The sequence below is a fragment of the Diceros bicornis genome, chromosome 9, assembly GCF_020826845.1.
Source record: "Diceros bicornis minor isolate mBicDic1 chromosome 9, mDicBic1.mat.cur, whole genome shotgun sequence".
NCBI lineage: Eukaryota > Metazoa > Chordata > Mammalia > Perissodactyla > Rhinocerotidae > Diceros > Diceros bicornis.
Window position 1 is genome coordinate 3,211,034 of NC_080748.1, and position 24,434 is coordinate 3,235,467.

At 39.3% G+C, this 24,434-nt stretch overlaps 1 protein-coding gene across 1 annotated transcript in view; it reads right to left on the bottom strand.

Moving 5' to 3' along the window:
* Positions 1–23,077: 23,077 nt before the first annotated feature.
* Positions 23,078–24,434, bottom strand: part of LOC131410027 (ral-GDS-related protein-like) — a 209,055-nt gene continuing 207,698 nt past the window's right edge. Inside the window, exon 8 of the transcript XR_009221117.1 lies at positions 23,078–23,510. The gene's annotated coding sequence lies outside the window, so the exon portion shown is untranslated. The remainder of the gene's footprint in view (positions 23,511–24,434) is intronic.

Here is a 24,434-nt window from a genome sequence, read left to right on the forward strand (position 1 = left end):
TAGGTATTGAAGGAAATACAAAGAATTATAAGGTTCCAAGCTCCTCCACATACATGACATGGCTTGCAAGATGTCACTTGATTCTGCCAAGGTATTTAGTGTATGTTGTATTAGAGAACCTAAAAAAAATGGGAATGTTATCGAGAAATTGTAATTAAGGAAAGCTTCTTAGGAGAGGTGGACTACATCAAGTGCTCAAAGGGACCACTTTTGGGCAGGTGGAGGGAAGAAAGTGTGAGGATTTCAGATGGGGGAAGAGAGGAAAGGTACAGACATAGAAAGGAACATGGCATTTGGGCATGGGGGTGGGGAGGCCATGACAGGCACAGTCTTCCCGTGACTGAGAGGGAGCTCAGTTTCCTCCTCCAGGAGCCCAGCACTGCTTCCCACTTCCTGGCCTAATCCACCTGCAGACCTCCCGCCTGAGCCAAGGCCTATCTTATCTGGATCACTGCCTAATCTCCCAACAGGTCCCTTTACTTCCAGTCTTAATTTCTTCTAATCTTTCCTCCACAATGCCTCCAGAGTTACCTTCTAGAATCTAAATTTGTTTAAATGTGACATCTGCTTATACTCTTTCAATGACTGCTCAGAGCATTGGAGAGAACATTCAGACTCCTGAGCTGGACACGCAGGCTTTCCCTTGCTGTCCTCATCTTTAGCCTCATCACCCACTGTTTCCTACATGTTCGCTTTGTTCCAGCCTTAAAAATACCCCCATATTCTGAAAGCTTTAGCATCCTTTATATCTGCCTTTTTTATGTGTGTCTACTGCACTCCTACCCCTTGTTTAATCAACTTAATTCCTATTTCTTAATCTAAACTCATATCAAATGTTCCTTCCTCTTGGACACTTTTCCTGAGAGGTCTCCATCTAGAGACTCCTTTTGATGTCCCCACTCTGGGACCCTGTACTTATCTGCTTTTCCATAACTGTTGTTTTATTCATGTCTCATAGACAGTGAGCTCCTTCAAGCTGAGACTATCCTTCTTCTTGATAAATAAATGGCATGCAGTGGGATACATTGGAGCATATGAGGAAGCCATTTGGTGTAAACCTAATTGGGCCTGACCTATTTTTTATAACTTTTTTCCAAAAGGGGCCTGTAGCCTCTGTTCATCCATTGTACATCCACTTTAAGCAGTTAACATGTCCCAAAGACAAGAACAATGCCCTTAAGATGTAAATGCAACTTCCCCCACATTGGCATTTCCTTAAGGATAAGCATTTCTCCCTAGGCTAGGATTTGATTGCTGTGCTCATCCTGTGACCACCCAACTCGAGACAACAGCCACGCCCATGGAGACAGCAGACCTGATACCCACTGTGTCCATCAATTGAGGTGCTCACAGGTCAATGTCACGGCTATTGTAAAAGGGACATTGCAATCACATGTGATACGTGCTCTTTGATAGTATATAACCACTGTGTACACCCCACTTCTTCAGAGTGCTCCATTTCTTCATGAAAGGACTCTCCCAGGCTATATGGTCTTCAAAGGTTGGCTCGTAAGAAACTCACCCCAGTTTTGATTTATAGATTGGTTATGGGTTATTTGCATCGACATTTCTTGGTGTAATTGCGGCAGGATCTCAGAGAAACCCACCGGATACCACCTGGAATCTACACTGAACCGACAGTTGGTACCGCAGGGGCACTTTGAGCCCCACCCGGATCACTGCATTCTTCAGGTGACCCTGGTGAGTTCTCCTGAATCCTGGACCTCTTTATTTTAAGTTGATAGTCCAAGAGTTTATTTGAGCTGTTTTAAGATATTAAGACTAGAGGCTTTGAAGGGTACCAGTACATTTCCTAGGTGGAGAAAAACCTAGGGGGAATTTCCCAGGCCAAGGAACTTTAGGGGAAGCTTGGAGTAAACTGGGTTGGTTGTCCTTTTAATTTGGCTTTAAAATTGGAAAGAATTATGTTTATAAGGTCTGAACAAAACTGCTTGATAGAGAAATGAGAGTCTGATCTTGTTCAGCTATGAAGAAAAGAGACATGGCTCCTCCCGGCTGAAAAGGCGTTTTACAGGTGACTGAAAAACCTCAGTAGGAGTGTCAGAGGTGAACCTCACGATGTGTAGCCGTCCTATAAGGCATTCCGTTATCACTCACGTTAATTAATTATAGCTTCGTCCGGGGATGCGCACATGAGGGTTGGTCACCCGCGCTCCGAACCGCCACAGTGGTCCTAGACTGCCAGCGGGAGAAACCTAGACAAATAAGACAGTGATTACGACATTCCTTTAGGGAATAACACTCAAAGCAGCACACTTGTGACCCACTACACAGTTCAAGAAGTTGTTCAGACTTTAGAAAAAACAAACGAACAAACAGAACTAAAAATGGGAAACCGTGCTTCAAAAGCCTGCCGGCTTCCAGATGGACAACCCCCGACGGGGACTCCCGCTGGTTTCCCGTATACTGCAGACGGAAACAATGCTTGCAAGTATTTAACTAAATGGGAAAGGTTAACTAAGGATGACTTAGGTCGTAAATGGCCAAAATGGGGAACGTTTGACCTCTGAAAACTACTGTATTTGCGCGCCCATGTTGAAAAAGCCGGCGATAAAACCAAAACAAAAGAAGGGGAAGATTATTACGATTGGCATTTAGAGGCTTCAAAGTGTAATAATGATAAAATGACCTCTTTACAGGAGACTAACCATAAACTGACTGAGAATATTTCTGAATTAAAGAGAGATAAGAAGTCAGAAGCTGTCCACCCCCTTCACCTCCTCTACCTCCTCCACCACCGCTGCTTTCAGCACCTCAGAGCTCATCTCCTTCTCCCTCAGCACCCGTGTATCCTTTCCTTTCTGAGCTTCCGTACCCTGACCTATCCACTTCACCTCCTCCTCCCTCACCTCCTCCTCCTCCCTCACCTCCTCCTCCTCCCTCTCCTCCTCCTCCTCCCTCACCTCCTCCTCCTCCCTCACCTCCTCCTCCTCCCTCACCTCCTCCTCCTCTCTCTCCTCCCACACCTCCTCCTCCTTCCTCTCCTCCTCCTCCCTCACCTACTCCTCCTCCGTCACCTTCTCCTCCTCCTTCACCTCCTCCTCCTCCTTCACCTTCCCCTCCTCCTCCACCCCTAGAGAAAACAAGAAGTAACTCTCAGGGAGCAGATACTGAAAGTCCTAAAGTTATAGTGGCTGCCTTTAAGGAGAAAACTGTTACTGGGTGAGGTGAGCCTGCTCTTGTGTATACTCCTTGGACTAGAACTGAATTTAAGAATTTGACGAAGGACTTCCCAGGCCCTCTGCAAGATCCTTTAGAGTTTGCTCAAGAATTTGATTTTATTGTTAGAACATATGCACAGGATATTTAGATTTATATCAGCATGTGCATTTGCTGGTGTCTGAGAACAAAGCAAATGAATGGATAAAAGAGGCAGATTGGAGAGACGCCCTGGAGGATTTCCATAAGCATGAGGCTCACCACCTTAAGGAGTGTAGGAATATTGCTCGAAACTTACACAAAGCCATTCCAGTAGTTTTTCCCAGGAGGATAGATTGGGCTAAAGTCCATCAATGTAAGCACAGACCCGAGGACTCTATCTTTGATTATTTCGAAAGGCTTGAGAGAGCCTTCAAACAGCACTCTGGGGCGGCTCCCGAATGTTTTGAGGATCATTAAAATGATTCAATTTTCAATTCAATTTCCTTGGAAGGATTAGATGAGGAATTAGCAAAATTAGTTAAGAGACATGAACTGGATTGGACTTTAATGCACACTAGTGCTCTTGTCACTATTACAGATAAACTATCTAAAACCCTCCAGAGGGCCGGCCCCGTGGCTTAGAGGTTAAGGGCACGCGCTCCGCTGCTGGCAGCCCGGGTTCGGATCCCAGGCGCGCACCACTTCTCCGGAACATGCTGGGGATGCATCCCACATACAGCAACTGGAAGGATGTGCAGCTATGACATAAACTATCTACTGGGGCTTTGGAGGGAAAAAATAAATAAATAAAATCTTTAAAACCCTCCAGCAAAAAAAAAAAGGCCACTGAGGTTATGAGTATACAGCTACAACAGCTTAGTGGCCCAACAAACGCCATCCTTTTAAAATCTGACCAGAAACGAAATCACCGTGTTTGTTACTATTGCAAAAATCCCGGTCATTTCAAACAAGACTGCCATAAACTCAAATGGGATTTAGGGGGTGACAACAAAACACAGGAATAGGGCTGCTCCAAGGATTACGAGAGGGCATTTCCCCTCCTCCTCACAAATGCCTTAGGGGAAATTAGATAAATAATGGAGGAGAAACTTTAAAGGTCCTTGTAGATACCGGGGCTACCTTATCTGTCCTCAACCCTACCCTTATTCATTGCCCTCTCCCTCGGAGTAAACGGGCAGTTGAAATGGTAGAGGTTTCGAATTTTCCAATGTAGGTTTTTAAATCAGAACCAATAATTTTTCAATTAAGAACCATCACAGTAAAAATGTGTTTCTCCTGGTTAAATGTGCTCCAATTCATTTGATTGGACGAGATCTTCTAGAACCATACAACATCCATATTGCCTTTTCACGAAAGGGCAAAATGATTCTAGATTCAGAAAATCGGTATGCTGACCGGACTGTAATTGCTGAAAGGTTGATGATTGTGAAATCAATGACTCAAATAAAAGAGAAAATTGATGACCTGTTATTACAAGTGCCTAGAGAATTATGGTCATCATCCTCTTCAGATATTGGGAAAATTAAATCAGCCACTCCTATTAAGGTGACTGTTGACAACCCTAAGCCTCTATCTAATATTCGGCAATATCCACTTAGACCAGAGGCATTAAATGGGATAAACCCTATCATTCAGGATTTCTTGAAAAGAGACTTATAATTCCTTGTACTAGTCCCTGTAATACACCTATCTTGCCTGTAAAAAGCCAAATGGGAGATTTGTTCAAGATCCCAGAGCTATAAATAACATCGTGATTCCCCGACATCCTGTGGTTCCTAACCCACACACTTTGCTCTCGGCCATTCCAACTAACAGCTGCTATTTCTCAGTCACTGATTTATGCAGTACCTTCTTCAACATTCCCGTAGAAAATAATAGTCAATATCTTTTTGCCTTCACGTGGGAAGATCGTCAGGATACCTAGACAGTTATGCCACAGGGCTATACTGAGATGCCCACTTATTTTTCCCGGATATGCCAGGCTGATTTAGTGAATATAGAATTCCCTAATGACTCCACTTTAATTCAATATATGGATGATTTCTCTTGTGTTCAAACACTAAGTTGGATTCTGAGAAGGACACAATTTATCTGTTGCAACAGCTAGCATCTAAGGGGCATAAAGTGTCCAAGGACAAATTGCATTTTTGCCTGCCTGTTGTAAAATATCTAGGACACTTGATATCTAAGGATGGACTGCTGATTGATTTTGAAAGGATTAAAGGAATCCTGGCTTTTTCTCTCCCTAAGACAAAGAAACAGTTGAGGATTCCTAGGACTAACTGGATATTGCAGGAACTGGGTACCTAACTTTTCACTTATTGCCCAGCCCTTATATACATTACTAAAGTCTGACCAGCCTGATGTAATTGAATGGACACCAGAAGGAGAGAAGGCAGTAACTACCTTTAAGTCTGTTTTGGCCCAAGCACCAGCCTTAGGACATCCTAATTACAGCTTGCCATTTTTCCTCTTCGTACATGAAGATAAAGGAAATGTTTTAGGTATCTTAACTCAAAAACACGGAGGTCGACATCTACCTATAGGGTATTATAGTCAGCAGTTAGACTCAGTGGCAAAAGGGCTTCCGCCTTGTATGAGAGCCATTTCAGCAGCAGCGCTCTTATGCAAGACCACTGAAGAAATAGTGATGGGGTCTCCTTTGACTATCTATGTTCCTCACTCAGTCTAATCTCTCCTAAAATCTCATCACACTCAGCATTACTCTGTCAGCTGACTAGCCTCCTATGAAGCTCTGTTGCTCTCTGCTCCTAATATTACCTTAGCCCGGTGTAATAATCTTAACCCTGTAACTTTACTTCCAGCACCACAAGAAGAAGATGCCCACTACTACATTTATTAACTAATTACCTACTTACTCCTAGGAACGATTTGCAAGAAACTCCCATTGATAATGCTGATCTAATTTGGTTTACAGATGGATCTTACTCAAAGGATGAACAAGGGTGTTATCGGGCTGGATATGTAGTAACGTCCTCAGTAGACGTAATTTACCAGAGATAAAGTCAGCACAGCAAGGCGAGTCAATTGCTTTAACTCGAGCTTGTCAATTGGCCAGAGACCAGGTAGCAAATATCGACACTGACAGCCGTTATGCTTTCGGAGTAGCACATGACTTTGGAATGCTGTGGAAACAACGAGGGTTTTTAACCTCTTCAGATCAGCCTATAAAGACGGAGAAACAGGTTGCAGAATTGTTACATTCTATACAGCTGCCGAGACAACTAGCGATTATTAAAATACTAGGGCATTCCAAATCTGATACTTTGGAAGCTAAAGGAAACCGGCTTGCTGATGCAGCTGCTGAACAAGCAGCCTTGAAGGCTTGCCCTACCCAGTCTCGAGAATGCCTGCTGCTTCCTAGTAACTCTGCTAACCCAGGAAAAGACTTCCTTCTACAGGCCCAAGAAGTGGCCACGGAAGAAGAAAAACAGATATGGCAGTCAAAAGGGGGAATTTTAGACCCCCCTCACAGATGTGGTTTGGGCCCAATAGGAAACCCATAGTACCTGTTGGAGCACAATTGCCCCTGCTCCAACATATACACCAACTAACCCACTGGGCACCTGAAAAGATGATTTTATGGGGAAAACAATACTTTTGGAAACTTTCTCCCACAGTGGCCCATACAACTTATATTCGTTGTGTTATATGCCCAAAGTAGAATCCAGGGAAACCACTTCATGGGTCACAAGGTCACTTTCCCCTTCCTAAGGGACCCTTTGAGGTATGGCAATTGGACTTTGTCTAAATGCCACCACCTCAAGGATATAAATACATCTTGGTAATGATCTGTATGTTCTCACATTGGGTTGAGGCCCTTCCTTGCAGAAGAGCAACGGCTCTAACAGTAGGTAAATTACTATTAGAGAGAATAATTCCTGCTTGAGGAATTCCTACCGAGTTACATAGTGACAAGGGAACTCATTTCACCGGACAAATAATTAAATCTATTTGTAATATTTGGCCAATAATGCAGCATTTCCACTGTGTTTACCATACCCAATCCTCAGGATTGGTGGAAAGAACTAATAGCAGGATCAAACTTCAATTGGCAAAGCTTTCAGAAGCATTTAATCTCTCATGGCCAAAAGGTCTTCCGTTAGTGCTCCTCAGTCTTAGATCTACATCATTTGGTAAATATCGACTGTCTCCTTTCGAAATAATAACTGGACGACCTATGCAATTAGATGAAGAAATGTATGAACCAACTTTACTTAAAGGAGATATTTTACATTATTGTCAAGGTCTCATTGAGGGTCTTAAAAGAAATGAGAAACTGGTAGCTAATTCTTTTCACAGTAAGCTCCCGGGAGACGAAGACCTTAAGGATCATGGATTACAACCTGGAGATTTTCTTTATTGGAAAAGACACCTGATAAAGGACTCTTTGCAGCCCCGTTGGAAAGGACCATGTCAGGTGCTTTTAACCAATCCATGTGCTGCAAAATTAAAAGGCGTAGACTCATGGATTCACATTTCTCATTTAACATAGTCTTCTCCCCCTGAATGGACTTCAACTCCAGTCTCTGACACCCAACTTCGACTGACCAAGACGAATATCTCCAAACCATGATGAGAAGAAGATGACATCTGTTGAAGACAGCTGTCCCGAGACTCTGGACCAGGCCCGTATTCCTAACCTTATATCTCCTCATTTAAACACTTGTAGCGTTTAAGCTTTATGTAATTGCTAAAATAATCAATTTCTAGATTGCCTTACCATTTTCCTACACCAATGTTTTACCCTTCAACTTTATAATATAGATCAGAACCTAATTACAAAACCTTTTGTTGATTACAAAAAAAAAAGTGCCATTCAAGGTTTCCCTAATGCTTTGTTTTTCCAGTCTACATCTGAATGGACCTCTGATGGCAATGTTTTTCTGCAATGGGCACATTTCTTTGCTACACACAAAAATCAGTCCAATTGTTGGCTATGTGGCCAACTTCCGCTTTCTAACACCTCTGGGTTGCCTTGGTGGGTCTTTCCCTTTCAAGGCACAGATTGGAAAGCTCTAAAGCAATTTATTGTGATAGAAAGATCTAGTTCTAATGTTCACAGTTCATCTGATATTACTAATTATGATCCTGAAACATGGTCAATAGCCCATACTATTAATAATACAGGACACGGTTATTCTTTTTCTGTTACTCAAACCATCCAATTATCCGAACAAATTGCAGATAAACAAAAGAAACCAGACATTACAGTAAAAACTATGGAAGGTTTCACACAAATTTGGATGGGTATGTTTGGCTTACTCCTAGCCATGGATCTTTAAACATACCAGCACCTTTATGTTGGGAACAGAGAAATCATTCCAAACAAAATCTACCAAATTACACTCTAAAGATGGGCTGGATATCCCCCGAGTAATGTCAGAATACTATTATACATAAAAAAAGTGATTGGTTTGGAACAGACTGGTCTCGAAGACCAGGCATCTATTGGATGGCTCCTAATGGAACTCAATGGTTATGTGGAACAAATCTCTAGCCTTGGCTGCCACCAGGATGGCTAGGGCGCTGCACTCTTGGCTTCTCTTGGATACAGGGAAAGATTCGACCAGAGCTAATATCTGTGGCTAATCTGCCTTTCCTTAAGGCCAGATGGGCTCGTTCAGTGTTCCACTGGTATGACCACCTAGCAGCTATATTTGCTCCTTCCTTGGGGCTGGAAGACATCATATCACATATAGAGGCTCTGACAAAATTTACTCAACAAGCCCTTAATGATAGTCAGGCAAGAATAGCTTTCTTAAATACTGAAAAGTCTTTAATGAGAAAAGTCGTCCTTCAAAATGGAATGGCCTTAGATATTCTTACAGCAACCCAAGGTGGTACACGTGCGATCATTCAAACTGAATGCTGTGTGTTTATACCTGACGAGTCTTCCAATGTGTCATCTCTACTAAAGCACATGAAAAAACAGGTGAATGCTTTAAGCGATCCTATACCCAGCCTTGATTTGTTTGGTTGGCTCCCTCCTGGTATTGGTTCCCTTTTTTGAACTGGATTGCAATTCCTATTTCTATTACTTCTTGGAATTCTTGTACTAATCATAATATTCAAACTGATTATTGTTTTCTTTACTTAGTGTTGTAAGACTGGCATGCAAACTAGAGTAATGGTGGCTCAGTGACTTGAGATGGCCAATCAATCTTATAACCCTGGACAAATTTCCTTTTCTGATAAGGACTATGCCTAAAAACTCATTTTAAACTAATCTTTTAAAAAAATGTTTAATTATTATCATTGTTACCGTACTTGTTATATAATTGTGCACAATGTAACATAAGGGGCTATATATATTTAAAAATATATTTTTTAATATAAAATAAAAATAAATATAAAATATAAAAAATATTTAAAAAAAGTGCATATACAATGTTTGTGCAACAACCTAAAATTAATCCAAAACCCATGAAATGCTTCTTCTGTTTATATATATATATATCTCTTTGCTTGTCCACAATATCCAACTAATTCCACCCAACGTGAACAACTGGGCAAATAGACGAGATAAAAGCCTGGCACTGAGGGACATGATAGACCCAGGGCATGCAGGAACCACCCTGGCTCTGAGGGACAATACTTTGATCATCAATGCTTTCTGTTGAAAGATTACACATCAAAAGGGGGAAAATGATAAATAAATGGCCAGTGATAGGATATATTGGAGCACATGAGGAAACAATTTGGTGTAAAACTATTTGGGCTTGACCATTTTTTTTTTCCAAAAGGGGCCTGTAGCCTCTGTTCATCCATTATATACCCACTTTAAGCAATTAACATGTCCCAAAGACAAGAACAATGCCCTTAAGATGTAAATGCAACTTCCCCCACATTGGCATTTCCTTAAGGATAAGCATTTCTCCCTAGGCTAGGATTTGATTGCTGTGCTCATCTTGTGACCACCCAACTTGAGACAACAGCCACGCCCATGGAGACAGCAGACCTGATACCCACTGTGTCCATCAATCAACGTGCCAACAGGTCAATGTCGTGGCTATTGTAAAAGGGACGTTGCAATCACATGTGGTACATGCTCTTTGATGGTATATAAGCACTCTGTACACCCCACTTCTTTGGAGTGCTCCCATTCTTCATGAAAGGACTCCCCCGGGCTATATGGTTCTCAAAGGTTGGCTCATAATAAACTCAACCCAATTTTGATTTATATATTGGTTATAGATTATTTGCATTGACATTCTATTTGTCCCTCCAGTATCTAAACACAGTACCTGACACATTTGGGGCACTCAGAAAATGTTTGATGAGTGAATAAGTATGTGGGAGACCACACTTGGTGGAGCAGAAGGGGCTTTTAGGGGAGTGGTAGAAAATTCGCTCACATTCCTACCATAGTAGTTGAGGCTGTGGGCTTTGGACTAGTTTGTCTGGGCACCAATCCCAGTTATTCCACTTTTAACTGGGGAATCTGTGCAAAATATTTACTCTCTGAGCGTTAGTTTCCTCATCTATAAAATGGGGCTACTGCTAACTCCTGTCTCATAGGGTTTTAGTGAGATTGAAATGCATTAACTAATATAAAGTGCTTAGAAGAGCTCCTGGCACATAGTAGGCACTTAAATGTTAGCTGTTATGTTATCATTATTGCTCTTATATCTGAGCAATACTCTGGTTTTGAAAAGATGCTTTCATAATATAGTTGATCCTCATTATTTGTGGATTCTGGGTTTGCACACTTGCCCACTAGCTAAAATGAACTGGCAGCCCCCAAATCAACACTCTCAGGGCTTTCATGTCCATTTGTAGATATGCACAATGTGTTGAAAAATTTGACTCACTCGACGTGCATGTTCCCAGCTGAGGGGAACAAGGTGACGCTCTGCCCTCTTGTTTCAGCCCATACTGTAAACAAGTGTCCTTCTTGCAGTCTATTTAGTGCCCCATTTCTTATCTTTTTGTGCGTTGTGTTGGTGACTTTGCTGTTTAATATGTCCCCCATGTGTAGTGCTGCAATGTTGCCTGGTGTTCCTCAGGGCAAGAGGCTGTGACGTGCCTTTACAGAGAAAGTATGTGTGTTAGACAAGCTTCTTTCAGTCACGAGTTACAGTGCTGTTGGTGTGAGTTCAATGTTAATATATCAACAATATATATTAAATAAGGTGACTTTAAAGAGAAACACAGAAAACAAAGTTATGTATTGATCAGTTGAAGAAAATGTGACTAAAGCTTGCAGGAACCTAACCCTGCATTTCCCGTAGGAGCAGTGATCCCGTAGGAGCATATTCACTGATTCAGTGTTCACAGTGAATTTATAGAATGTCACACTGTGCATAATGAAAACTGACTGTATCTTATGTAATCCTCACATACTCCTTTATAGTAGATAGGTAGGGAACAGGGTGTCCACATTTTACTATTCAAGTAAGGCTATTAAAGACCTTATGAGCCAAGTAGAGAATTTAAAATGTCTTGTGCTCACCATAAGAGCCATGAGTTTTTTCTTTTTTTTTTGGTTAGGAAGATCAGCCCTGAGCTAACATCTATGGCCAATCCTCCTCTTTTTGCTGAGGAAGACTGACCCTGGGTTAACATCTGTGCCTATCTTCCTCCATTTTATATGGGACGCCGCCACAGCATGGCCTGACAAGCAGTGCATTGGTGTGCACCTGGGATCCGAACCTGGGCTGCCAGCAGCAGAGCATGAGCACTTAACTGCTACGCCACGGGGCTGGCCCCTAGCCATGAGTTTTTGAGCAAGGAAGAACTATGATGAACTGATGTTTAAGGAACAATTACCTGGCAAGAGAATGTAGTATTGAGAGGAAGAGGGAGAACTGAGCCGGAAAGGAGAACCAGCTGTGAAACTCCCCAAGTATTCCCATTGCTAGGTGAGGAGATTCAGAGCTAAGGTGTTGATGTGATAAATGAAAAGTAGCAGCCAAAGGATGAAATAATGGATTTGGTAACCATATATAGGGTGTAAGTTAGGCTGTGGTTCTCAAAGTGGGGTCCCTGGACCAGCAGCATTAGCATCACCTGGGAACTGGGTAGAAATGCAAATTCTCAGGTGCTGCTGCAGACCTGCTGAACTGGAAACTCTGGGGTGGGGCCTGGCAATCTGGGTTTCAACAAGGCCTCCCAGTGCTTCTGGTGCCCATCAAGTTTAAGAGCCAGGGAATTAAAGAAATGATTCCAACACGTCACCATGCCCAGGTAAGCCGCAAGGCAGGGAGGTGGTATTTGTTTGGAGGATAAGACGCATTTTAAGTTTTAGGAAAAAATAGTTTAGCGTCTGTTTCATTTTAAGGGTTCCAGAGATGCCATTTTAGCTCTCTGCCTGTGAAGCTGTTTTGTTCACAATATGTTCTCCTTTAGAGAGCCCTTGGTAAGTTATTTACCACTTACCACATGTTCTGAGAGTCCCTTCCTTCTTGAAATCCCCTTTCAGACTTGAATACGTACTTTATTTTTGTGCACAAGCTCCTCTACTTAAAATCTGGATTTTTGGGCCGGCCCCGTGTCTTAGCAGTTAAGTGCACGTGTTCTGCTGCTGGTGGCCCAGGTTCTGATCCCAGGTGCACACCGACACACCACGTGTCTGGCCATGCTGATGCTGCTTCCCACATGCAGCAACTGGAAGGATGTGCAGCTATGATATACAACTATCTACTTGGGCTTTGGGGGAAAAATGAATAAATAAATAAAATTTAAAAAAAAACAAAATCTGAATTTCTCTTCCTATAGGATCATGTATGCCCTACTGTCAATTTGGAATGCCATTGGTTTGTTCCAAAACCTTAGAAGGTTTTAGAATTTAGAACCTGATGAATAGAGAATGTATAAGCTTCTGTGTAGGACTCATATTTTTCAGATGTCTAGAGGTATCCCAACTTGCCAGTAATGTGGTCTTAGATTTAGCGGAACTTGATAATCCTAATATAGTAGAAAATGAATTACATCTCTCACATTAACATTTACAAAATAAATGATCACAATGTTGACTTACCAATAATGACTTTCTATATTCTAAGCTCTGAAAGTATCTTGCTTACATAATAAACATGATAAAGTTTCAAAGATGAGACAATTAACTTTTCAGCAAAAGCTTGACTTGAGTGTATCTTGGCTTCCTTTTTGACAGTTTTAGCCTTAATGTTACAGTAATATTTTCTTTTTCTTGGAATCAGATAACCTTGTATTTGGTGAATATTTTAATTTTTAATGGCCACTTGTGTTTTGTGATATGCACGTGTTCGAACAATCTATAAGAACTAACCATTACCACCCATATATAAGATTATACAGGAATGGAGGAATTTTGGCTGACTTGTTGTATATAACTGTTCAGCCAAAGCAGAAGGCAGACTCTACCACTTACAATGATTTAGGGGTTTGAAGCAGTATTTTTAAATACAAATAATCTCAAAATTGATAATATATAAAGTATATTACTTACTGTGTTAACTAACCAAAATAGTTAAATTTGTTATCTTTCCTCCATTTATAAGGATGCACCCATTACATAGATTCTGTACAAAATTGCAAAGATCATTTTTTTGCTTTACAAAATTTATTTATTTTAATTTTCAATAGTGAGAACCTTAGTGTTGGGTAAACTGCTGCACAATTACTGGAAATGCTGAAAGTCTTTTTGAAAAATGTAGAAATCTAAAGATAATGAAAAGTACATTTCTCCAATGTCAAGTCCCTTGAGGATCTGATAGGCCTCTGTCTAGTTGCACCCTGAAGAGATGGAAGATTAAACACCAGCACAGCACACAAGGGAAGAGGCTGCCAACTTGAGGGCTTCCCACGGACCACAGAGTGCCTGGCAGACAGTTGGAGATTAAATCTGGGCTTTGTCCATGGGTGGACACTGAGAGGAGGATTTTGCATAACTGACCAGAGAATAGACAATATTGGTTCTTGATAACAAGTAATACTTACCATGTAAATTTCTTTATTAATCTCTGAATAAATAAAAATTATAACCTGTATAGAAATCAACTCTTACTGACAAGCCCCGCAGCCTTCTCTGGAGAGCTCACCAGAAAATGTCTCAGCTGACTGTGAATTGCTCTTCTCTGAAAGCCAGCCAGCCCTTCACTGATAGCCCTGGATAAGGAAGGCCAGATACAATTCTTTGACGATGTTTAGCTGAATTCAGAAGCAAAAACCCTACCTCCAGTTGGCTTCTCTGTGAGAATGGATGGCCGGCCTTATTTCACAGGCTGGGTAGTTGAGGTTTCAGATGAGCTTAATTGCTCTGTTCCCCAAGTATGGAAAAGGAGGATTGTGACATTGATCCAGGGCTGAGATTTTGCAGATAAATATAGGGTCATAGAGGGGAATAAGTATTTCAGCAAATTGATTTTTTGTTCTCTACTGTGGAAGTAATTTAAGAAGCAGATTGTCTCTTAATCGAACTTCTCTTCCCTGTTCTCTATCTGTAATATCGCTGTAAAATTCTCTCTATAAAAATTTTAGTCTTTTTCTTTGCAGTCTGTTTATTATCATCTTTACGAATTCTTTGACTTCACCACCTTCTTGGCACCGCAACGTTAGCCATTGTGATATTATCATAGATTCAGTTTTGCAATTTCATCCTCTTATCTCTATCTCCTCTACCATTTTGTTAGTTTTAGTTCTTATTGTATCTTATGCTTGAAAATATTTGAAGCTTACAGAGTATATCAGTTCCTTATTTTCTCAACTTTTGATTATCTAAGTGGCCTCAACTATCACTCTTTTTTTTTTATAATTTTATTTATTTATTTTTCCCCCCAAAGACCCAGTAGATAGTTGTATGTCATAGCCGCACATCCCTCTAGTCGCTGCACGTGGGACGCGGCCTCAGCATGGCCGGAGAAGCGGTGCGTTGGCGCGCGCCCAGGATCCAAACCCGGGCCGCCAGCAGTGGAGCGCGCGCACTTAACCGCTGAGCCACGGGGCCGGCCCTATCACTATTTTTAAAAAAGTGAAATACATAACAGAACAATACACTGTCATAAATTGACCACTTATAAAATTAAGTTCAACCTGAAATCCCTCCCCACTTAACAGAGACCATCTTTTATAATTCACCATGCATTAGTTTGGGCAGGGTCAGTTTATCAATGATTTTTGGATGTTTTAAACAATATGAGACAAATACAGTGTAAGCTGAAATTGTTAATCTTGCAGAAGTTGTAGAATTTCCTGGTTGGTTAGGGAAGTTGATGGCAGAGAACCTGAATCATATGAAAAGTAGTTGATTAATTACCACCTGACAGAGTTTGTTAATTTGGTAAGGATGATGATATGACATGTTGAAAAGATAACTTTGCATATCAGAGTATTGTCAGAGGCCACTGGGAAAATTCATAGTGTTCTCAAATACTACAAAAAAATGACCATTTTTTCGTAAAAGATGTCATACATGATGGCATCATATACTCCTGTCAGAAAATTTGCAATGAAGAAAATTAACACTTGAGTCATTTTAATTCTAACGATTTGTTTATGCTTACTATTAGGTTAAAAAATCTTTTTAGAAATAAAGTGATAAGTGATGTTCTTGCTTAATTTTTAATTTTTTTTAGGAAAAAAATTTTTCACATTAAAAAAATATTTATTTATATTACTTTATGTTGAATTTATTCCTGGGCCCAAAGACTTTCTTTTAATTCACTAACACCAATCCTTTTCAAACTATGCCAAAAAGTTGAAGAAGAGAGAATGCTTCTAAAGTCACCCTAGGGTGTTAGCACTACCCTGATATCAAAGCCAAAGACACTAAGAGAAAAGAAAACTACATGTCAATATCTTTGATGAATAGTGATACAAAAATCCTCAATAAAACATTAGCAAACCAAATTCAGCAGCATATTGAAAGGATTATACATCATTTTGAAGTGAGATTTATTCCTGGAATGCAAGGATGTTTCAATATATGAAAATGAATCAATGTAATAAACCACATTAACAGAATGAAGGAAAAAAACACCTGATCATCTCGATGGATGCAGAAAAAGTGTTTGACAAAAGTAAACACGTTTTCATGTTAAAAACACTAAAAAACCCTCAGAGTAAAAGGAAGTTACTTCAACATAATAAAAGCCATATATAGAAATCCACAGATAACATCGAACTCATGGGTGAAAGACTGAAAGCTTTTTCTCTAAGATCAGGAAAAAGGCAAGAATGCCCACTTTCACCACTTCTATTCAACATGATATTAGAAGATCTAGCCAAAGCAATTAGGCAAGATAAAAAAAGAAATAACATCCAAATTTGAAAGGAAGAAGTAATATTATATTTGTTTACAAATAATATCTTATACGTTGAAACCCCTAAAAATTCCACAAAAAAAATTGTTAGAACTAATAAATTCTGCAGACTAGTGGAACACAAAATAAACATGAAAAAATTAGTTGTTCTTCTATACATTAATAATAAGTAATCTGAAAAAGAAATTTACAATCATTATATTTTTATTTACAATAGCATCAGAAAGAGTAAAATACTTAAGAATCAACTTACACAAGGAGGTAAAAATTCCAATGATGTTTTTTACAAAAATAGAAAAATCTATCCTAAAATTCATATGGACTCTCAAGGGACCCTGAATAGACAAAACAATCTAGAAAAAGAAGAACAAATTTGGAGAACTCGCACTTTCTGATTTCAAAACTTACTACAAAGTAATCAAAACAGTGTAGTACTCGCATAAATAAACACAATATACTAACGAAGTAGTATACAGGGCCCTGAAATAAACTTTTACATATACGGTCAAATGATTTTTGACAAGAGTGCAAAGACTATTCATTGGAGAAAGGATAAGTTTTTCAACAAATGGTGCTGGGAAAACTGGATACCCACATGCAAAAGAATGAGGTTGGACCCTTATCTCACACAATATCTAAAAATTAACTCAAAATGGATCAAAGATATAAATGTTACAGTTGAAGCTATAAAATCTTTAGAAGAAAACACAGAGAAAAAGCTGCATGTCATTGGGTCCAAATGCCATTGCCAACAATGATTTCTTCAATATGACACCAAAGACATAAGCAACAACAAAAAAACAAATTGGACTTCATTAAAATGCAAAGGTTTTCTGCATCACAAGATAAAATCAACAGAGTAAAAAGGCAACACACAGAATGGCTGAAAATATTTGCATATCACATATCTGATAAGGGATTAATAACTAGAATATATAAAGAACTCCTACAACTCAACAATAAAAAAAAAACCAATTTAAAAATGCACAAAGGACTTGAATACGCATTTCTCCAAAGAAGATATAAAATGGCCAATAAACACATGAAAAGATGCTCAACATCACAAAGTATCAGGAAAATGCAAAAATAAAACCACAATGAGATACCTCTTCACACCCATTAGGATAGTTACTATCACAAAATAAGAAAATAACATGTGTTGGTAAGGATGTTGAGAAATTGGAACCCTTATACTTTGATGGTGAGAATATAAAACTGGAAAACAGTATGGCAGTTCCTTCAAAAATTAAAAATAGAATTACCATATGATCTAGAATTTCCACTTATGGGTTCTGAAATAATAGAAAATATATTTATTGGTGTCTGCCTCCAATTCCTGGCACAGAGCTACTGAAAACCTTTTACTTTCCTAAACAATAAGAACACTAAGAGCATCTCTTGTTCTAATATTTGTCTTTGACCCATTCCCTGACACAGAGCTCCTAAAACTCTTGTAATTTCCTAAGTGATAAGAACACTAGGAGAATCTTTTGTTCTATTGAGGCAACTCTGGGTGGGCTCTTGGATGGGGGCTGGTCACCAGAAAGACCAAGCCCTCATTAGAAGCTTGGAATTTTTAGCCCTACCCCTTATCTTCCAGAGAAGGGAGAGGGGCTGGAAACTGAGTTAATAATTGATCATGCCTACGTGAGGGAGCCTCCATAAAAATCCCAATAGAAGGAGGTTCAGAGAGCTTCCAGGTTGACAATGACAAGGAGTGCTTGGAGAGTGGTGCATCTGGAGATTGCATGAAAGCTCTGTGTCCCTTCTCACATACCTTTCCCTATGCACCACTTCCAACAGGCTGTTCTTGAGTTATATCCTTGTATAATAAACTGGTGATCTAGTAAATGTTTCTCTGAGTTTTGTGAGCCACTCTAGCAAATTAATCAAACCCAAGGAGGAGGTTGTGGGAAGCTCTGGTTTACAGCCAGTCAGTCAGAAGTACAGGAAACAGCCTGGGCTTCTAACTAACATATGAATTTGAAGTGAGGTTGGGTGGGTGTGCAGTCTTATAGGACTGAGCCCTCAACCTGTGGAATCGGATGTATCTCTGGGTTGACAGCATCAAATTGAGTTGAATTATCTGACGACCAGCTGCCATTCCAAGTACGTCTTGTTGGAGGTGTGGGGAACCCTCCCCCATGTGAAAAAATGAATCTCAAACACCATTTATGGGTATACATCCAAAAGAAGTGAATGCAGAGGTATAAAGACATATATGTACACCCGTGTTCTTAACAGCATTACTCAAAATAACCAGAAGCTTGAAGTAAGCCAGGTGTCCATCAAAGGATGAATTGACAAAAAAAAAAAAAATGTGGTTTATAACATAATGGAATACCAATCACCCTTAAAAAGGAAGGATTTCTCGGTCCAGCCCGGTTGTGCATGCGGTTAAGTGCGTGCGCTCTGCTGCGGTGGCCAGGGGTTCACCGGTTCGGATAATGGACACGCACTGATGCACTGCTTGGCAAGCCATGCTGTGGCGGCTTCCCATATAAAGTGGAGGAAGATGGACATGGATGTTAGTCCACGGCCAGTCTTCCTCAGCAAAAAGAGGAGGATTGGCAGATGTTAACTCAGGGCCGATAGTCCTCACCAAAAAATAAAAAAAATAAGGAAGGAATTCTGACGTATGCTATGACATGGATGAACCTTGAAGACTTTATTCTAAGTGAAATAAAGCCAGCCACAAAAGGAAAAATACTGTATGATTCCACTCATATAAGGTACTTAGAGAAGTCAAATTCATAGGAATAGAGAGGACAATGGTGGTTCCCAGGGGCAAGAGGGAGGGATAACAGGGAGTTGTTGCTTAATGGGCACAGAGTTTCAGTGCAAGGTGAAAATAGTTCTGTGGGTGGTTGGAAGTTATGGCTACACAATAATGTGAATGTACTGAATATCACTGAACTGTACACATAAAAATAGTTAAAATGGTCAATTTTATGTTATGCATATTTTATGACCATTAAATAATTAATTATTTTCAACAAATGAACGAACACTAGCTACATGCAATAGCATGGATGAATATCACAACCATAATGATACATAAAAGAAATTATATTCAAAAGGCTATGTATTGTATAATTCCATTTATATAAAATCCAAAAAAGAAACAAAACCGAGGTCTGGCTTCCAGTAATGGTGGAGTAGCTTGTTGAACTAACACTCTCACAGATAACAGTGATAAAATCTGCATAAAATATTTTATATATTTATTGTATATACATATTGTATATATATATATATAGTATATACATATTGTATATATATAGTATATATATATACTTTATATATATATTTACATAGACTCATGTATCTATATGTAAGACACATACAATAAATGTGTATATGTGTGTATGTATAAATCTCTTCCAAAGCAAGCAGAACTGAGAGGGAGTCTTCCCTTGAATGATGGGAATTGCGCCAGGAGATATTTGCAAGCTTGAGGCTTTTAACTCAAAGCATTCCAAAATCTGTACGTGGCCCAGACAGGGGAGAAACTACAGTCTTACTTGTAATGTTAGAGGATGTATTTTGGGGCTGCCAGAGTAGCTGGAAAGTTAGGGGAGAAATTCTGGAAAGGAGGGAGCCACTAAGAGGAAAATCTCAAAATATGTATGAAAGTCTCCCCCCCACACACACCAAATTGGCAGATCGTTGAACAACACACATGCAGGGTAGGTCCCAGAGGGACTATTGTAAAAACAGCAGTTGGAAGATGAAAGATCTGATTGAAGATTTCAGCTATGCCCACTGTAAAGGAGATAAGATTGGAGTTTCAGTCCAGCCAAGTTAACTCCCTGCTAGAAAAATAACAACACTCTTCAGAGGAATACAATAGAATCCAAAGTCTCTATAACTATCATACATGATTTCCAGTACACAATTTAAAAAAGCATGAGATTTGAAGAAATAGGAAAATGTAATCCATATATGACCAAAAGCAGGCAGTAGAAACTATCCCCAAGTTGTTGCAATTAGCAGACAAGGATAAGAAATTAGCTTTTATAAAGATGATAATGGTGGTAAAGAAACATAGTCTCATAATGAATGAACAGATGTGGAAACTCAGCAGAGAAATGGGAATTATAAAAACGAACCAAATAGGAAGATGAAATAAAAAAAAGTACTTATGAGTTTACCAGTAGATTAGAAACAGTAGAAGAAACATGAAGACAGAGCAATAGAAATTATCCAGTCTGAAGAAAAGAATGTAAAATTTTTGAAGGAAAATGAAGAGAGCCTTACAACCTGTGAGATGATTGAGTCCCCAGCAGAGAGAGGAATGACAGAAAAATTAAATGAGACAGAAAGGCAAATCAATAAGTAATAACATAAAACTTCCAAAATTTCGTGGAAAATCTAAAATTTTAGATCTAAGAAAGTCAACAAACCCACAAAATAAAATACAAAATAAAACCATACCTCGGCACATGATAGTCAAGCTGTTAAAATCCAAAGATAAAAAGAAAATCCTGAAAGCATTCAGGGAAATACATACATACCAGGGAAGACATTACATAGAAGGAGAAATAACGTGAATGAAGGATGATATATTATAAAAAAAAAAAAATAGACAAATCAACAACAAATTCACATCTTTCAAGTACAGAAAGAAAACCCAAAAGTCAACACAGGATCCTATATTTAGCAGAACTCACTTTCATAAAGGAAGCAGAAGCCACAACAAGATACCACACACCAATTAGATGGCTAAAATAAAAAAATAAAATTGCAAATACCAATAAAATTGCAACTACAAAGTGCTGGTGAGGACTAGGAGCAACTAGGACTGGGAATGCAACATGATAGTTGTATTCAGACAACAGTTTAGCAGGTTCTTATAAAGTTAAACATATACTTATTATATGACACAGATATCCCACACCTAGGTATTTAGTGAAACAAATTGAAAACTAATGTTTAAGGAAAAATCCTTGTGTGAATCTTCATAGCCATTTTATTCATAATTGTCAAAGATGGAAACAAACTAAATGTCCTTCATAAGGTGAATGGAGAAAGAAACTGTGGTGCATCGGTACATTAGAATACTACTTGGCAATAAAAAGGATAAACTCTTAATTCACACAACAACATGGATGAATCTTGGATGCATTTCTCTAAGGGAAGGAAGCCAGATTCAAAAGGCTATATAGTATATGATTCCATTTATATGACATTCTAGCAAAGGCAGAAATACAGGGATGGAAAATGATCAGTGGTTGCCAAGGGATGGAGTGGGGGAAGGGGTTGACTACAAAGTGACAGCATGAGAGAAATTTGGAGGTGAATAAAACAGCTCTGTATGGTACTGTGGGGGTGGATATACGACCATAAAGTTGTCAAAACCCATAGAACTGTACACCACAAAGAGTGAATTTTACTCTGCAAATTTTAAAAATCAATCAGGATGCTAGGGAACTCAGATGGAATGAAGTGACAAATGAATCTCACTGTATTATAAGCATGTGACATAACCACACTGAAGGTGTGGAGATGAAAGGCCCTGACCTGAGTAACTGTGGAAGACAATGTTTTGACGGGATACTGTAAAACTAATGTACTCGACAAGAACACTGTACTCTAGGTGGTAAGTTTGTTTTTCATAAGGGTATGGATTAGCAATTCTGAAAGTAGTTGACACATTAGTAAATATATTGTAGCTAACTGGAGTTAAGTTTCTCACTGTTGGTGAAAGAAGTTACAAATAAGCAAAAGGAGAATGCTAGAATAAACTCTGTGGTGCTGGATTGGAGTTGGAATTATCAGTATGAATCCATGTCTCTTTTAATATATCTATCCAGATAGACAGATTGATAGATAGACTGATAGATCGATTGATAGATGTGTATACCTGAGTTTATATTCATACATACATTTCCAAGCTCTGCTGAGAGGGTCTAGAAACAGTGACACCCTAGTATCAATGAGCACACCTAGCTCCTAGATCTTGGTTTCTAAATATCATTTTCCAATAAAAATAAGCAGGTTTTCTTGGAGAAATGGGTACTTCTAGGGCTGGAGATGGAAAATACAAGATAAGCCTGGAGCATCTTGTAGTGCCAGGAAGTCTGAAAGTGCTTTAAAAAAAAAACACAGAAAATGATGAGATGTGTCAAAAGGAATCAATCTGAAAGACTTCCCAATGGCTCAAGTTGGAAAACTGTGAGCAACAAAATAAATAATGGTAGCATTGGATTATTACCCAGAGAATAAAATAAATATCCATGAGTCTATACTGATATAAAAAAGATTAAATAAGAAAGAAAGAAAAAAGGGGGAAAAAAAGAATGAAAGAAAGAGAGAAAGAGAGGAAGAAGGAAGGGAGAGGGAGGAGGGGAATCTTCCTCACAGAATTCCAAATAATAACCGCAGCTGGATAGCGTGAAATAGAAAATTGCCACTAGAACACCACAGTAATAATTACTGTGGGCAAGACTGACTGGTGAATGCAAAAACTGTGGGTGAAACTTAAAGAAGAAACAGTACATTTGCAGAACCTCAAAGCATCTACCTCCAAATACTTAACTTTTTTCTCTTAATTTATTTAAAAGTCCTATGACTATTTAAAGCAAAAATTATAACACTGTATTGTGGGATTTATAACATGAGTAGATGTAAAATTTATGAAAACAATAGCACAAAGGTCAGACAGAGTTAAGTGGAACTGTTCTGTAGCAAGGCTTCTATATTTTACATTGATTAAATTGGTGCACTATTAAGTCTAGGTAGGCTGTGATATGTTAAAGATGTATATTGTAATCTGGAACAACCACTAAAAAGTGCAAAATGTGTGTCACTTAAATGCTAATAAAGGAATCAAACAGCATACAAAAAGCTTTTGTACAAGAATGTTCGCAGGAGATGACCTGCAAGTCCCCAGGAGGAAGACGAGCACACTGCGGGGCATCCACAGAGCAGAACACCCTAAGCCGTGCCAAGGAGCAAACGCTGACACACACATGCTGGGTGAGTCTCATCAACCTCGTGCCGAGGGAGGCAAGCTGGACAGAAAACAATACACGTGGGATGATTTCAGCCAAGATGAACCTATGGTGAAAAAACCAGAACAGAGGTTGCCTCAGGGGAAGGAAAAAATTGCCTGAGAATGAACAGGAAGGAGTTTTCTGGGGGTGTTGGAAACATTCTATTCTTAAAGGGGTGAAGGTTATATGGGCATGTTTATTTGCCAAAACTGTAGAATTGAGATTTGTGCCTTTCACTGTACATCTTACCTCCACACACACACAAAAGACTAAAAAAATAATAAAGTGAGGTGGGAATGGGATGGAGTGTGGATGAAACAAAAATGGCAGATGATTAGTAGTTGTTGAAGCTGGGAGATGGGCCTACTATGTTATTTTGTTTTTTTGTATATTGTTTAAATTTTTCTGGCATCCACAGAGCAGAATGCTCTCAGATATTGTTCTGTAATAAAACAGAAATTTTCTGTAATAAAACACTTGTATAAGAAGACAAACTTGATATACAGTGTTTTTTGGTAAGATATTGGTTACCTTTGAGGAGGAAGGAGGAAGAAAGGGATTGTCCAGGTCTGAGTGAAGCTGCTGCTAGTTCTTGGTCACACAAGTGTGTTCACTTTATAATAATTCTTTGAGGTTTACATGGATGACTTCTGCATATATTTCTGTACGCATGTTATACATCAATAAACATTTTAAATCCTGCATATTTGCACAAAGATCCTAACTCAATATCTCAGAATAACAGCAGGGTTTTGTTTTAAAGTGGAACACATTCGCTCATGACATCATCAGATGGATTTTAATACTCCCAAGTATCTATTAATGCCCTCACCCTGTGTGGTCCCCTAGGTCTTTCCATTCTTGCTTCAATTTGGTAACTGGCATGGTTTTGAGATTTTATGATGTCATCTTTCTCCAGCAAGTTCCACTCCCACGATGATGCTCACCAAGGCCTCGACACCTAGCACAGTGCAGTGTTCACAGCATG